This window comes from Pelobates fuscus, chromosome 9, assembly GCF_036172605.1.
Source record: "Pelobates fuscus isolate aPelFus1 chromosome 9, aPelFus1.pri, whole genome shotgun sequence".
In the NCBI taxonomy this organism is placed as follows: domain Eukaryota; kingdom Metazoa; phylum Chordata; class Amphibia; order Anura; family Pelobatidae; genus Pelobates; species Pelobates fuscus.
In genome coordinates, this window is record NC_086325.1 from 73,171,194 (window position 1) to 73,185,632 (window position 14,439).

Genomic DNA, 14,439 nt, shown 5'->3' on the forward strand with positions numbered 1-14,439 from the left:
TTGTAGCCATTCATGTAACAAATTCATTACCTGTATCAGCCAGGTTCCAATTGAACTAATACAGTGTTAATAGTTATTTTTCATAATCACTAAACCTTGCCTATTATGGCTTAAAAGTAATTTTTATAACACTGTATTCTTTCTCATGAACACTGATGCTCCTAATATGCTGTATCTACCTGCTATTAACGGTATCCACCCACGAGTACTTAAGGAGCTAAGTGGGGAAATAAGTGAACCTCTGTATTTAATTTTTCAAGATTCTTTTGTTTCAGGTATTGTACCGGAGGATTGGAGGAAGGCAGATGTTGTTCCTATATTTAAAAAGGGTTCAAAATCCTTGCCTGGAAATTATAGACCTGTGAGCTTAAAGGGAATCTCCAGTGCCAGCATGCCGCGCATGCGCATTAGGTCTCCCCATAGGAAAGCATTGAAAACGAATTTCAATGCTTTCCTATGGGGATTTGAGCGTTGCTGGAGGTCCTCACACAGCGTGAGGACGTCCAGCGACGCTCTAGCACAAACTAACCTAATTGCATTCTACGAATAAGTAAGTAGAAATATAGATCCGGGTGTGATCTACTTGGACACCTGAACAGTGTTCAGGGTCCCGCCCACCCCTCCCCTCACCACCCCACCCCACTTTCCTTACTACATTTATAGTAATTCCCCTACTTTAACCCTTTGTGTCACTATACCCCACTCCCTCTAGCATGTAAGCTCATTGAGCAGGGCCCTCAACCCCCTCTGTTCCTGTACGTCCAGTGGTCTGATCTCAATTATGTGTCTGTTAGTCCACCCATTGTACAGCGCTACGGAATTTGTTGGCGCTACATAAATAATAAAATAATAATAATAATTTTGCCAAGGCATTTGATACGGTTCCTCACAATAGGTTAGTCTTCAAACTAAAAGAAATTGGTCTAGATGAATATTCTTGTTCTTGGGTAGAACATTGGCTTAAGGATAGAGTACAACGAGTTGTCATAAATGGTAAATTTTCAAGCTGGACAAAAGTGGTAAGTGGAGTCCCTCAGGGTTCTGTTTTGGGACCGCTTCTATTTAACATATTTATAAATGATCTTGAAATGGGCATTGAAAGCCATGTATCAGTGTTTGCAGATGACACAAAACTTTGTAAAGCAATAAAATGTGAGCAGGATATTGCCTTGCTGCAGAGGGATTTGGATAGATTGGGGGACTGGGCACTAAAATGGCAGATGAAATTTAACGTAGAAAAATGCAAAGTTATGCACTTCGGGGTTAAGCATGCATAAGCAATTTACACCCTAAATGGTAGTGAACTAGGGATAACCACACACGAGAAGGATTTGGGAATTGTTATAGACAACAAATTAGGTAGCAATATGTAATGTCAATCTCGAAATGAAAATATAATTTTGCCTCTTTATAAATCGCTGGTAAGACCACACCTTGAATATGCTGTGCAATTTTGGGCACCTGTTCTAAAGAAAGATATCATGGCACTAGAAAAAGTGCAGAGACGAGCTACAAAATTGCTAAAAGGAATGGAGCATTTTAGTTGTGAAGAAAGGTTAAAAAATGTATATCTCTTTAGTTTGGAATAACGGCGCTGAGAGGGTATATGATAACATTATACAAATATATTCGGGGCCAGTACAAACCATTATCTGGAAATCTATTCATAAACAGGGCTATACATGGGACACGAGGTCACACATTTAGGCTTGAAGAAAGGAGATTTCATCTAAGGCAAAGAAAAGTTTTTTTTTACAGTAAAAGCAATAAGGATATGGAATTCTTTGCCTGAAGAGGTGGTTTTGTCAGAGTCTATACAGATGTTTAAACTGCAATTGGATAAATACTTGCAAAAACATAACATACAGGGATATAATTTCTAATTAGTGGGGTAATAGCTGCTTGATCCAAGGAGACATCTGACTGCTATTTTGGGGTCAAGAAGGATTTTTATCCTAGTTTGTTGCAAAATTGGAAGCGCTTCAGACTGGGTTTTTTGCCTTCTTTTGGATCAACAGCAAAAGCTTATGTGAGGAAGGCTGAACTTGATGGACACAAGTCTCTTTTCAGCTATGTAACTATGTAACTATTCCTTCCCACATGGGATTTAAACGATTGCCAATCTCCTGTTTTTCTTCAAGTGTGTAGCTTTGCACATATTTTAGCACCAGCTGTCTGTGATAGGTTATCTGGTGATGTAGTATATATAGCCTCACATGAGATTGAGTCAACAAATTTAAAGGGACCCTATAGTCACCAAACCAATTTGTGTTAAATGAAGCAGGTTTTTATGTATTGATCATGCCCCATGCAGTCTCACTGCTCAATTCTCTGCCATTTACGAGTTAAATCACTTTTGTTTCTATTTACTCAGGCCGAGCAACACCTCCCCTGGCTGTGACTGACACAGTTTGCATGAAAAAAAAAAAATGGTTTCAATCAGATATAACTTACTAAAAAAAAAAAAAATATCTCCTGCTTTGTAAATGTAATTGTTATTACATACAGGAGAATCATGCATGGTCTAGCAAGCTATTAACAGAGCAGGATATTCTCAAATAAACTAAATTTGCCATAAATGAAGTGTACACATTAGATGACTCTTTACAGGAAGTGTTTAGGAAGGCTGTGTATGTCACATGCAGGGAGGTGTGGCTAGGGCAGAAAATTGAGCAGTGAGACTACAGAGCCATGATCTATACATGAAAACGGTGTCATTAAGCTAAAGTTGTTTTGGCGACTATAGTGTTCTTTTAGGTTCTGTTGCATGTTTTTTTTCGGGAGACCGTCTCCATGCCACATTACTACAATGGAGGGATAGCAGGGTGACTGAGCTCTGCTACTTACTATTATTCAGCAGTGTGTGGTGTCACTTCATTGTTGCAATAAGTTATCTTGTTGTGTCATGGCACCTGTGCAGTGAATTTACCATTACTTTCATAGAATCTGGTTGTCTAAAGATACTGCAATGGCTTATTCAAGCCCAGATGCTTGGAAAGGGTTAAGAGAACTAACCAATAATTCCATTGTTTGGAAACGACTCACAGGACTATAGGAATCAAAGCATTCCACAAACTTACTAGTGAGCCTGTGTTAATTGCAAGATCTGTCTGTTTCATTTCATATTATAGATGGAAATGTGATGTAAATATTCCTGGAAGAAAGCAAGTCAAATAAAAAGTTAGAAGTCTGGCTTATTCAGAATTATTTCACTAAAGCCTTGTAAATGAACCAATGGAAGAAACTAGAGTAACTGTGTTTATATCTGACTAAAGAAATCCTTATAAATATGGTAAGAAAAGTCACACTGTTTTTTTCACACATGCAACCATCTGATACACATTATCGAAACTGGGGGACTGGACTTACATTTTGAGGGATCTTTTTTCCGAGTCATTATATTCTGTTTATTTATTTGAATACATTTTATTTGTAACCACCTTCATTTTGGCGTCCTGAATGAAATTGGGGGTACCAGCTACAGAATCCTTGGAAGTTCCCATGTGAAGTCCTGTTTTCCACTGGTTTTCAAGCCTGAAGTTTGAGCCAGCTTTTAAGTGGCTCTGTATATGTGAGTGAGACCAGTAATAGCCACACACATATTTTGTTTAAACTATATCTATGTCTTTCTCTTCTGTTCTATATTTCAGATTGACTGACAGAGTTTGGGTAAAATCTATACTATTTTGAGTGCTCTCACCATTTCTGTATTTTATCGAAACTGGACCACAGTGCGCATCAACCTTTTCTTTGTGATACCACTGCCTTTAAAAATAAGGCCCACCAGCCACCCCACGAGCACTACTCTTCACATATGAAGGGACTACCTATAAGGCACGGAGCCTACAAGAATTGGAAACATACCTGCAAATGCTCAGCCTCATAGCCCCCCAGAACGGGGCAAGCGGGACTCTGCTCCACATAAACCCTGCAAACATAGCAGACTTTACCCCGAGAGCAGCCCGGAGTGCGATGCCGACCTGAGTGCCAATATGAAGACCGATCCAGAGACAACCTGTCCGCATAGAGGATTACATATCCCACCACCGTGCAGGACTGATTATTGTCTACCCTGATACCAGGGTTTTTTCTGATATCCTTTTTTTCTCATTTCTCTGCTTTCCTGTCCCTTTTTTATTTCTTGTTTGTGTTTGTTACTTATATAGCCATTACGGTTTAGCAATGTCTTGCAGTACAAGCCTCCATGTTACCACCAATTAGCCATCCCACCTCCATGGCCGAAATAGAGTACCAGTCCGCTCACCAGGCACCTCCAATTATTTTTAAATGGTTCGTACACCCCCCCCCCTCCCTACCGACTCCCCAAGGGAACCAATCTGCAAACCTCTATTCCAGTTGTTTGGTGGGGAGCAAATCCCTCAACAGACAGGGGACCCCTAAGCATTCCATATCCACCCAATACTTCTAGTCCACACAGGTGACCCACCAAAAATGCCCTACGGGAAAATAAATCACAGCTGTCAATATGTTACAACAGGCCCCAATGGAACATTAATCACACTTCACTCTAATGACCCAGTGATTTACCCCTTAACTAGCAACAAAATAGCCCTGGGTGACAGAATTTAGGACCCACTGTCTGACTATATACAGAATTTAACAAACAACAACCAATTTTAGAATTGTTTTCTCTTTTTTATTTTTATTTAAACAAAAGCGGCGTCTTGCCCAAAACACTAAACCACCTCTGGTAACCAATGTCACTGTTTAAATTGATGTTTCTGTTTATGCAGAACTGCCTTTCCATGTTTCTCTACTAAAAATGTGCAACATTCCTCACCTGCCATGTTCCTATTCCCAAATGTATAATGGTTATGGGCACGCACATGCTGTTGTGGCAGTGCAAGCCAATTTGTGATTTTTTGCACAACAAAATAAAGAATTTAAAAAAAATAAAAAATAAGGCCAATCAGATCAGGACTTATTATGACAGGAAACTACAAACATAAATAAATAAAACATTGTATCTTTTTTCTTTTAAAGAAACACAAGAAACAGGAGCTAAATTGACACAATTATTGATTAATTAAATGACACAATTATTGATTCACCACCACCACTACCACCCACTTCCTCATCCTTTCCCCACATCCGCCCCTCTCATAGAAAAAAAACACTAACATACAGCATCACCACTGTGGTAGCCTCCTCACTCACACACAAAGCTTTTATGACACGCAGCAACCAAAACGGTGTCAAAACAAGAGACATTAAAAGAAAGTATCAACCACAACTGTGACGTACAGGACATAACATTTAGTTTTAGCACTGGAGCAGTGATAGAGCACAGTTACTTCTTTGATACTTTTACTTTGACAGTTTTTAGAAAACCACAACTTACTGGCTCAGTGTGTTCCCTAACGTGTGTGAGTAGAATGATAAGATTTACATCTGGGATAACGACCATTTTCGAAACGCGCCTTTACTGAATGTGTTGTTCCTAGATAGTGCATTGTTATTGGAATTAACGCTTTTTGGGATAATAGCAGACACCAAACAGTATCACATCATAAAATAGATTTAAGCAAGTCCACAATAATTACAACATTCTATTTAAACCTTAAACTAAAGGCAGAGCAGTACACACAGTACAGGATGGTATTTCTAATCTTATAGTGTTCCTTGTAGTCATTAATAACCTTTTTGCTCCTGTCAACATTTGAAACGGTTTGTCTTAATTGCTGTTAAATCCACCTTTTTTTTTTTTTTTTTAAATATATTGCATTGCAAAATAGGTTGTCAATAATTAAAAGAAAAGCACAAAAAGGGTACATATGGTGTAAAAATCTCTCTCTCTATCACCAAGACTAGGGACAAATTATAGTTAATGGATGATAAGAGACAGCATATAAAATCCCATAGTAGTAAGAGTGAACACCACAATAGCCTGAAGCTCTGGGGAGTAAAGTCAAATTTGTATTCTAACACCCACCCAACAGATCATGGCAACAACCAGGAAAGAGAACATCACCATAGGGGACCCAGATATGCGACTCCCACGCCAGTCACAGAGCAAAACTAAAAGCACTGCCCTTCACCCCTCCCCCCCCACATACATGTAAGGGCTACACAAACCCCACTCACCACACCCTACCCTCCCCTCTCCCCCCACAGCTCCCAACGCAAACACACAAGCGCCCACTGAACACGTTAACCAACACAACCCCCTAAAGGCACCCACCTGCCAAACCGCAGGACCACATAACATGCGAGCACCTCTCGATCGGATAAACGGGGGACAAACTAAACTAACAGTATAAGCAGGTAGACGGGGGACCAACACCAACCAACCAGACACAAACGACAGCAGAGGATGCACACAACCTTCCTCCCCCCCTCCATCCCAGTCACACACAATATGTGACACACAACCATCGAGAGCTCATCCACATGACTCAAGATGAACAAACAACATAGTGGGACATCAGGCCTCCCAGTGGCAGTATGACAAATCCTGACACAAGCAACGGGAATGCTTGCAGCAACGATGTCTCACAGAACACTCCAGGTACCGAAGAGCACCTAACCCCACAAGCACCCTGGGTATACCACACTGTCTAAACCACTTGCAACCAAGTAAGATCCAGCACAACCGAGGATCCAACATCCGGTGCATGTTCCTATGATATCAATGTGACTTTATTTTCCCCAACGTGTACCCTCCCTCTCTCTCTTCTGTACCCCCTGTTAACGTAAATCCAAACAATGCAAATCTATAAATAAAGAATTTACTAAAAAAAAGACTACAAATTTAAATAAATCAAAAAGTTCATGTACATCAGGGCTAGAGTCCTGCAGGAAGGTGTTGGAACACCAGACGGCACCTACAACAGAATGCTCTCATCTGGGAAAAGTAGCATGATATACTGGCTCGGAGATCGCTCCAGTCAATTCACATTCTTTTCTTATATTTATGGTGCAGACTGAGTGTCCGGCACCAGTGAAAGCTAAAGGGATACTAAAGTCATCAGAGAAAAGGCAGTGTTTACATTTCTGCCTAGTAACACCTCTAGGGGATGTCACTTAGACAGCAACTAGAGGTGCTTCCTAGTCCAGTCATGCGCAATGTCCGACGTTTCCACGTTCTGCATGTTGACTCAATGCATCTCTAGGTGGAGATGCTGATCGTCCCAGCGTGGCGTTTTACCACACATGTGCACTAGCCTCCCAATGCTTTCCTATGGGAAAGCATTGTAATGGCTGATATCATCATGTCATGTTCCAGCCTCTCTCTCTCTGACTGTGCAGGTCAGCATCAGAGGAGCAGTGTAAGAATTGGCAATGGGAAACCCAGCAAATAATGCAGGTACAACTCTGTGCTATAGAGGGGTAGGTAGGATGGAGGGGGCTTAAAATTAAATATATAACATCTGTGAGTGGATGATAAGGTGGGGGCTGTTGGAAAAAGCAGATGATGTGTGGGTTTTAGGGGTGACAATGTGAGAACCCAGAAGTGGAATGAGAAGAGTCACATAAAAAAGAGGGGGTGCAGAGAGAAGGGGTGGAAAATACATTCACACATTACCTATTAATGTATATGCATTCAATTTGTGTGAGGTTCTTTATAACTCCACAGGACTACAACTCACACACTGCATCACTGCATAAATACAATCCCTCATTCCCACACACTGCTGCGCTGAATAAATCTACCTCTGCATTAAAACATTGCCTCACTGCATTAATTTACTTCCACAATAAACACCCCCCCACATTCTGACAAACATGCCGTCTCATTGCATAAAATCAACTTCACATTCACGTACAGCCACTCAAGTGTTGTATGTGTTTGGAGTGTTCCTTTAATTCCTACTCAGATTAGACTCTGGGCCTCTTCAAGGCCATTATATATGGTCCGAGAGCCCAGAATACAGTAAGTCCGTCTCTGGACAAGCCATATTCCCCCAAACAGCAAAATAAAGAAATATGTACTAAATTATAAAAAATAAATTAGCAAAGTTGCTGAAATTCAAATTCAACAAAGGCCATAAATAAGAAAATCCCATGTACAATGGCAATCAGTCAAAAGGTTTCAATATACAATATGTCCATTTCGAACAATGGCAGCTCCATTCCCCATAATGCCCAATATATCAGGAAATCAAGATATCAGTTTCCCAGGTCAATGATTTCGCCATTAACCTCTGCTGAATGTCTGGCACATGTGCAAGTGATGGTGATTTCTTTTATACATAACAAGACATATTTTTCTATTTCTCATATTCAAAGGTGTAGACATAGCCTTTGCAGATTACACATTTTATAAATATGCCGTATTGCTTGTTACATCTCCCTCTCCCCAAAAAGTTAATCATCCCACCCCAAAGCTAAAAGCATTTTTTTAGGTCGACATAAAGGATCACTTCATGAAAAAAAGTGGAAAAAATATTTGTCAAGGTGAACATTTTCAAATATTTATGTATCAGTCATGGAGCAAGGAGAGGCTGCCCTGTCAGTGAACCATTGCATTGGGGATCAGAATTAAATTGTAACACACAGGATGCTTTTTGATCTAATCATTCACACCAAGTCACAGGGTTTTTACTTATCATGATAAATAGGCTGAGAGGAAGTCTGTGACTGAGTTATGTTTTGTTGTAATTAAAAGTGATACTTAATCATGGAATGCCAAAAGTAAATGTGACCGTTCATTAGTTTGAGACTATAAAGCACAAGTGTGTTAAAACACTGTGATTGCTCCTAATGGGAGCAAAAGAACACTTGCTGGGCACGGTCAAATGTGATGATGTCCTAAGATACAGATTATTTTGTTCGTCCGACGAATTGGTTGGTAAGTAAGATGCGCTAGAGAGCATGCACTGGAGAGCAGGTTTATGTTAGGAGGAGAATTCCCCTCAACATAGACTGGTTCACTAGCGCAGGGAGTCCGTCAATTCTATGTTGCGGGAAACTCCCCAAGCATAGACCAGCTATCTAACATTGGGAATCCCTCGAATTCCCGCGGCTAAAGAGCTGGTCATAAATCCAAGAAGTCGTTGTACAGGTAAGTCGCAAAGTGAGGACTACCTGTACAGAAACAGAATGAGGATCCCAAATTTGGGTCCAGGTCTAGAAGTTAAACACCAGCGATAGCAAAATAGATATATTTTTATCAAAGGCCAAGGTAGTGAGAACGTGATTAACAAGATTATTATAACTGGCATATATTTTTTACAAGACATTATTAACAAACACATATCCGCTGTTGCATGATTAGAATAACTGGGTCAAACATACAGAACATAAAAAGTAACAATATGGCAAATATATGCACTATTCATCAAAAGAAAGGTAACAATGGGATTTCAAAGTCATGCCCCAGTGCATTTGGAAAGGTGGAAACACCACGGAGTCAATAATAGTTTATGGTAGAGGGGGTTGACTCCACAATAGATTGACTTGCACATAAAGTGTATAATTTGACAGGATTAATGCTTGAATTATTTCTCGGAGTCAGAGGCTAATGGTGGGGACTGAGAAGAGACAATCAATCTTTAAGACTGTATCAAGGGGCTTGTAAAAACTATGCAAGATGGGGATATTAACAGGTTTACATTTCTCAAATCACGTTTCCCATTATTTAATCCCTTCCGTTCCAGCTTTGGTTCTAGAGACATTCAATAGTCCTTTCCAGGAATAGTTACATCAGACAAATACGATAATCATGGGATATATCAAATGTTTTAAGCTATATTTATTTTATTCCTAGCGGGACAGGAACATGGGACTCTGCTGCCATCAGTCCAATAAAGTGCTAGATCTGTCAGAAACTTTGTTAACATTTTTCCTGAGTTTTACAAGGTGAAAATTGAAAACAAATTTTCCAAAGCATCAAAGCAAACTAACCCTTTGCTTTGATACAAAAGACCTCTAAGTGATTACATGCTCTGTTGATTTCACGAGCCGCAAATGTTTATTTTTTCTTAGCAACCGTGAAATTGCCCAGATTGAAGTCTTCTCTGTTGAAGTAAAGTGTTGATAACCTTCATATGGTTTCTATAGGACACTTTTAGTACATATAGTTCATTGCCCTTTTAACCCTTTGAATGTCAGAGCTGTACCCACTGCATTACGTAATTCTGAAACACGAAGGGTTAAACGGTCTTCCAGCTGATACTGCACTACGAAAAGATGAAGGAAGCAGAAGATTGTAAGTAGAGCGGTCTTAGGAAGGTCAAGAAGGGCCATTGCCCAAGTGTGTGCAAGGCAGATGGTCCTAAATAGGGCATCATTCATTATTATTTGCATTTATATAGAGCTAATATAATCAGCAGCACTTTATAATTATAGAATGAGGATATCTGACAATCAGTAAAGGCCCTGCTCAAATGAGTTTCCATCTATGAGGAAAGGGTAAAGAAACACAAAAAGAACAACAGCATGTCCAAGGGGAGGAGAGATTGATGGATACGATGCCTATATTTAAATCTGCTAGTAAAAGTTTAAAAGTTGTATGTGGAAGAACCAAACAGTGGAAGTAGGGAGAGTGAGCTAGACTATGGAAGCGGAGGAACTGAGAAGGGTAATTGTACACTCGTACAGCTGCATGAGAGACATATCACCCAGGAAGATAGTAGACTCTCCTAAAGAAGTGTTTGCAGTGACTTCTTTTTAGGACTAAAGGCTAGGGGAAAGTCTGATGGCATGGGGTAGGAGTTCCAAAGGAATAGGGCAGGTTTGAAATATTTCTGTATTTATTAATACTGCGTATTCTTTTTCCTTCTGTTTCCCTGCCCACACTACACATTCTGATTTGCCTTATCAAAAATGGTTTTAACATTTTGTTAATATATATATGATACCATGTGTTATAGACTTGTATGACTAATGAGATATCAAAATGCAATCTTTGGAAAGTTAGTACACCCTGGGAGGTCCCTCAGGGTGTACTATGATGGAGCAAAAAGCTACGATCAACCCCTAGCCGAAACCGGAAGTACACGTCACGCCGTACCGGAAGTGACACACCTAAAGTGGGAGGGCTTATTATGAATTGTCGGCGCGAAACATTTTGGAATAAAAGAGGAGACAGTAGGACACTATCTATATTCACCTGATGAAGGCGTCCAGCCGAAATGCGTTGTGTTTGATCTAGGAAGGTTCCTTGTATGCAGCTTGCTGTGTTTTTATATGTAAGAATTTTTATTGATTTCTGGAATAAATGTTTGAATTTTACTTCTAACCCCTGCTCATTAGTTCTCACTGTATGACCATTGGGGGAGAGCACAGAAGCTGAAGAAGTACATCTTTACATCCTACTTAAGCGTATTTACTGGAGTCATTTTTTCTATACAGGCTCATGAAAATGTGAGTAGGATGCAATTACCTTATTAATATTTTTAGTCACAGTGTGTACACTATACAGGCTATATTGCCCTATGTGAGCTATTTGGTCTTATAGAAATTCCCTCTGGACAAAGTCTACTTAAAGTGTATGTATAAATTCTAACTACTGCACTTTTTTGAACACTGTGCAGAATTCTCTTGTAACTATCTACAATACAGAGCGCTAGCCAGGGAGGTTTGTTAGCATCCCTGAGCTAATGGAAGTGGCAGCCATGCTCTATTTGACCGTGCCTGCCTCTCCACCCACATAGACAAGTCCCTTCAGGCCTCAGACAGACGCGTGGGCGGGCACGAGCCGGCACGTTTGCACCATTCACAGGCTTCTTTGATTGGTTATTTCACTTTTTGTCTCTTCTGGTCAAAAAACGTAGGGCTTGCTAAGCCTGTAGTTCATGAGATCGGCAATCTTTGCACGCTGTTTTGAAATATAACCCCAATAAACACATGAATGAAAAATTCAGTGAGTCTGCTTTATTTGTTTTTTTTTCCCTATTTGGGCAATGGAGTGTTCCTTTAGGGTCTTTTTGACATGTGTTGTGGTTCTGCAGCCTTGTTGACTATAGTTCTCCGGAGCACTTCTGTGAGTATGTTGTTACTTGTGTGTACTTTTTTTTTTTAAATCACACATTTGTAATTGTTGCATTACCATTGTAATGCATGGCATAATATGTTGGCCTGGGGAGAAAAAAATGAAACAACACTGAGAAGCAAGTCTAATTTTTTTTTTTTTTTTTTAAATACTGGTGTTTAATCCTATGACAACAGGTCGCTTGCTGGAAAGGTCATGCTATAACGATCTGTATCTAATCTCTTGCAGTGAAGAGGTTAAAACATGTAATCCCAGTCCAAACGGGCAATAACCACAAGTTTGTTCAAATATATGTATGGAGAGGTAGCATGTTACATAATTGTGTACACGGTTACATAAGATTTACACTGCAAGATCTACAGTGATGCCGGCTTAACCTATGGATACATTTGTGTAAATAGAAACTGTGACATGGGAACATTAAATATTATACACTTTTAGCAACATAAAAAAAATATATATAAATTAATACTAAACCAGGTGTAAATCTTGTATAACAACTTCCTCCCCTTTCTGCTTCCAATACATTTTAAATACCAAAGTATTATATTTTGCAGTATTTGGCAAGGTTGTGTTTCCTGGAAACCTTTGTGTAGAAGATGTCACAAACCTCTTCCATCTTGATTCATTTACCAAGAAGGAAGAAAAAGCTATAAGCTGAAGAGTTATTACTGGGTGCTTTTTCTGAAGATGTCAATGACATCAGGGTGCATCGACCTCTAAAATTGACTTTGAGGTCCTGCAATATAACATTTTACATTTCTGTTTTGTGCATCCAATGGCTGTCCACCTATTTCATATTTTGAGTTCTCCTACCATGGTGGTTATTCTTATATTAATAAAAGAGAGAGGATAATAAACATGTTTGGGATCAATATTTGGAGAGCTTTGAAAAAAATTAAAGTTTAATGTTTGAAAGCCACTTTGTACTCCAGGCAACACTCAAGTAAAAAGAGGACTTGACAAAGAAAGGTAAATTTGGGAAGGCATTAATGGGAAAGAAAGGATTGTGAGGAAAGGGAGAAGGAATTGGTGTGCCAAGAAATACTCCCAGATACTCTAAGCACCAAAACAACTTTAGCTTATTGAAGTGGTTTTAGTGTATAGATCATGCCCCGGCAGTGTCACTGAGCCACACACAGCCCACAAACACACTTCCTGAAGAAGACTAGATAGTTTTTGTTTTTTTTATCTTCCCTTATTGCACAGCATGTTTAATTTAGAATTTATTGTCACCTACTCTGTTAGTAGCCTGCCGGCTTATGATGATGACATTTTAATTAAAGAAGAAGGTAAGAACTATGCTATAAGATCTGATTAAAAATGAAACCGTTTCTTTCATGTTGGCTCTGTGAGTCACAGCCAGGGGAGGTTTGGCTAGGGCTGTAAATTATGCATACAATTTACATTAGGCAGCCCAGAGCAGAGGGGCTAAAAATAAGAAAATTAAAAAAAAAGGCTTGGGTTGATAAACACCCAAACTTTCCTAGTCGCCATGGTGACCTGGTGACTGAGATTTTTAAGAGCCCTGCAATAACCACTTCAGTGAGATAAAGTGGTTACAGTGTCTATGGTACTTTTAACCCCTTAAGGACCAAACTTCTGGAATAAAAGGGAATCATGACGTGTCAGACATGTCATGTGTCCTTAAGGGGTTAAAAAGTAATGGAGGACTGGTAAAGCTACAGACAATGAATAAAATCATTTATTCGGTTTTAACACTCTTATTTAGAGATTAGAGTGGTCCTACTGCAAGAATGGGGGAGTCCAATAACATATGAGAATGAGCCTCAGAAAAGGGAGTGGAAGGAATAGAGTGAGGAATAACAACAATAGTAGTGTCTAGGACTCAAAGGGAAGGATAGATTCTTGAAAAGCAAAGGACGTGTTTAATTATATAAAAACACAATTATTCTCTTTACGCTGTGAAATAATAAGTTCCCTTTCTGAAGGTAGGTTCTGAATTTACACCTAACCCATATTGTAACGCTCTGGTTCATAATTACCAGGCTATGTAAATATTTCACAAAGAGCCACAATGAAATTCAATTCTGCAAAGACGTATGTATCTGATATTCTTAGAAGAAGTTGGTTTAAAAAAAAAAAAAAGTGGGGGGCGGGGCCTGACGGCTAACTGAATGGACGCACATGGCAAGTGCTCCCGGGTCGCACAAGCCAAAACCGTGATTAAAAGCAGCCACACTACGGGAACCGAGACAAAGACCCACTGGCTACAACCAGGGGAAAGCAGAGATCCAAACGGTACCAAACTTGGTATGATACAACCCCGAACAACCTACCTGTGACCTATTGCGGCCTACGACTACAATAGGTGTTGGGGAGACGGCCGCTCTCCGGCGCTGATTGCTGATCACCGCAGCGGGTATTGGTAACCTCCCCCCCCCCCCCATTGGACCGGGGGGGGATATCCCGGTCTCAGGAGATACGCTACTATTACCCCTGATGCCTATTGAGCAACACCA

General features: G+C 39.9%; 1 protein-coding gene across 1 annotated transcript in view; it reads right to left on the reverse strand.

Annotated features, from left to right (window-relative positions):
* SLC16A2 (solute carrier family 16 member 2) overlaps positions 1-14,439 on the reverse strand; it is a 204,076-nt gene that overhangs the window by 34,598 nt on the left and 155,039 nt on the right. The gene's annotated exons all lie outside the window — the stretch shown is intronic.